Here is a 3,754-nt window from a genome sequence, read left to right on the forward strand (position 1 = left end):
TGGAGTGTCAAGCGGATACGCTCCAGGCGATACTAGCTCTTCAAACCGAGCAGCTCCACGCCTGCCCTCTCCTGCAGCCGAAGTTGCAAAACTCTTTCCCATGCGCCCCTCAGACACCGCCAACACACTCTTATCAACCTCCTGGCTCCAGTCTGTGCCTGCTGCATTCCACTCCAGCCCTCACAGTCCAGCCCAGTATCCACTGCACTCAACACCCGTCCCCTGTGCAGTTTAGCCCTGCTGAAGTACAGTACCTGCCACTGCACTGTACTCCAAAAGAGAAGGTTGGATAGGATACCTGGACATACACAAATCTTTAACCGCCTCCTCCTGGGACCCTCCCTTCCCCCATCCCCCTCAGTGCTGATGTGTTTTTTTGTTTGTCTCTCTCTTCTTGTTGTTGTTTTTTAATAAAAGAATTGTGTTGGTTTGAAAGCAATCAGAGGCCTGCAAAGCAATGGGCAATTTTCTTACACCTTCATAGTGCATCGTCTGCACCAATCACAATCACCTCCTAGCATTACAAGCACTGCAGTCCTGAGCATAGCAACAAATATTAGTGGCTTTCACTTTCAAATTGCTGCCTCAAAGCATCTCTGATCCTTATGGCCCTGCGCTGAGCCCCTCTAATAGCCTAGTCTCTGGCTGTTCAAATTCAGCCTCCAGGCGCTGAGCCTCAGCAATCCAGCCCTGAGTGAAGCTTTCACCCTTCCCTTCACAAATATTATGGCGTGTACAGCACATGGCTATAAGCATAGGAATATTGTGATTGGCCAGGTCCAGCCTCCCATATAGGCAGCGCCAGCGGGTACTCAACAGTCACACTCTGCACTTGCTCAGCCTGTTGTTGAACTGCTCCTTGCTGCTGTCAAGTTGCCCCGTGTATGGCTTCATAAGCCACTACATTAAGGGGTAGGCGGGGTCTCCCAGGATCACAATGGGCATTTCGACTTCCCCTATGGTGATCTTCTGGTTCAGGAAGAAAGTCCCTGCTTGCAGTTTCCTGAACAGGCCAGTGTTCTGAAAGATGCGTGCGTCATGCACCTTTCCGGACCCACTTGCATTAATGTCCGTGAAATGCCCATGGTGATCCACAAGCACCTGGAGAACCATAGAGAAATACCACTTCCAATTTATGTTCTCGGTGGCTAGGTGGTCTGGTGCCAGAATTGGAATATGCGTGCCATCTATCGCCCCTCCGCAGTTAGGGAAGCCTATTTCTGCAAAGTCATCCATAATGTCATGCACGTTGCCCAGTGTCATGGTCTCTTGGAGTAGGATGCAATTAATAGCCCTGCACACTTCCGTCAACACGCATCCAACGGTTAACTTTCCCACTCCAAACTGGTTAGTGACTGATCAGTAGGAGTCTGGAGTAGCCAGCTTCCACAGCATAATCACCACATGCTTCTCCAATGGCGGGCAGCTCTCATTCTCATGTCCTTGCGCCGCAGGGCTGGGGGGCAAGCTCATCACACAGTCCCATGAATGTGGCTTTTCTTATCTGAAAGTTCTGCAGCCACTGCTCGTCATTCCAGATGTGCATGACTATGTGATCGTACCACACAATACTTGTTTCCCGAGCCCAAAAGTGACCTTCCACTGTGGTCAGCACCTCTGTGAATGCCACAAGCAATCACACATCGTAACTACTATGTGTGGCAAGATCAATGTCACACTCCTCTTGCCTTTGTAGCTAAGGAATAACTCCACTGCCCCTCGTGACATGTTAGCAGCATATTGGTCAACAGTTCGGGATCCATTCCTGCAGCCCGAAAAGGCAGGGTGCACAGTACACAAACGGTTGAAAGATGGCACCAAATGCGGACGGAAATACAGGGGTTGCTGGGATGCGAAGCAATGCATCACGGGGCACTGGGACAGGACCCAGGGTGCCCTGCAACCCCCTCTGCCTTCCCACAACTCTTAGCGGCAGAAGAGGAAGAGATGCTCTGTGGGATAGCTGCCCAGAGTGCACCGCTCCAAATAGCGCTGCAAGTGCAGCAAGTGTGAACACGCTAGTGCGCAGGCAATATGAACACACAACAGCAGTTTCCCTTCAGCACTCTCTGAGCGGCACTGTAACTGCTGACGCTGTGTTGAAACCAGCATAGCTGCATGGATTCTCAAGCTATGGAAGCTATTGAGCAAGAGAAAGAGATGAGAGAGGCAGAAGAGCATAATCACTTGCCCTCAGTTATCTAGGGATTTGCCATTATCTGGCTATCTCTTCATCAAGGAAAAACAAACATGCACATAATTAAAAGACAAGTGTGAGAAAATATTGTTATGGTTTTAGTTCAAAGTAATAGAAACTGTCTAAGAAAGTCAGATATGTACATAGAACTCATTAGCTAGTAAATTACTCTCTGAGTCTAGTTTTACCTCTATTGAGTCCACTTTTTATGAGCTTCTTAAAATATATGTTTTCTTTTAAGTTCAATTACACTTTAGGTATCTTCTGTCTCCAGAACATGGCTGAGACACATGCATAGGGCACCCTGCATATTATCTATACTGCATTGTTGTATAGGTGGAGGACTTCAGTCTCTAGTCAGTGCTTTCATGAGCAGTAGATTCATGCCCACATATAAAAGCCAACCAACCAAACATATCCTGAATTCCTAATGCACCAAGAGTCACAGTTATCACCAGCAGATTGCCTCTCCAACCTACTAACATATTTCATGCACAGGAATGTCTTTGAGTAAACACTGTTAATTCACATAATCATCTCTTTAGTTGTTTCCTTGGGCTTCTGGTTATTTGCCAAGCATTTCGAATTCCTTTAATTTCTTATACATATCTCAGTAATCTTTATCTCCCTTTTTGATCCTTAACTATTTTCCCTACCTCTCCTTCAAATGTATGGTTCACATCAAACATTTCTTTCCTTATATTTAATTTACCTTTGCTTTAACTCCTCTATCTCTATCCTCTTTCCCCAGACATGCTTCCTATGCTATAACCAGGAAGGGGGTGGGTAATCAACCTTACACCACACAAAGATTCCCCTGTGCTCAGGGATTCTAGCTGACCGCTTTCCCCCACCAGACTAGTACAAATCAACCTTACCAGGGAGAAAGAACTTGCCCATAAACCTGGCATGGAAGCAGCACTGTGATACCAAAAGGCAGTATATTTAGGAAGAAAATGTTCAGATACTTCTCTTTTCCTTCTGTCTCTAAATCATTTATTTATCAAACCATTAAAAGGTATTACATTCTCTACCTTGCCTATACTATCTCATTGTGATTCTTCTTGGCCAAGCAAGGGGGTTTATTCCCCTCTTGATGAATGTCTTGTTAATGACAGTTACCTGGCATGCTTTGAGAGGTGAAAATATCCCATAGACTTTCATCCACTGCATATCAGATTTATTTTCTCCCATTTTGAATTTTAAAATATTACAAACTATAAATCAGGAAAGGCTGTGGGAGCTGCTATATTGATGGACCATCTTTAATTTCTGTAGGTTGAAAGCAAAATTAAATAACACACAAAGCAGTGAAGACTTGTAATATTTGGTGTGTGTGTCTGTGCGCTTGGGCATGCATATTGAATGGTGTGCCTGCTGAAATTATTATGGTCTCAACTTAATCTACTGCAGAGGGGAATTCTAGGGAGACTATACAGAATAATGTCATCAAATCAATGGGAGTTTCAGACACGCAAGGAAAGGAGACTAGACCCTACAAGGTATTTCTGCTGTCTGTTCCCTGCTGGTGAAATGTCATCACCAGCTTCTAGAGAG

Source organism: Dermochelys coriacea, chromosome 2 (assembly GCF_009764565.3).
Source record: "Dermochelys coriacea isolate rDerCor1 chromosome 2, rDerCor1.pri.v4, whole genome shotgun sequence".
Taxonomy (NCBI): domain Eukaryota; kingdom Metazoa; phylum Chordata; order Testudines; family Dermochelyidae; genus Dermochelys; species Dermochelys coriacea.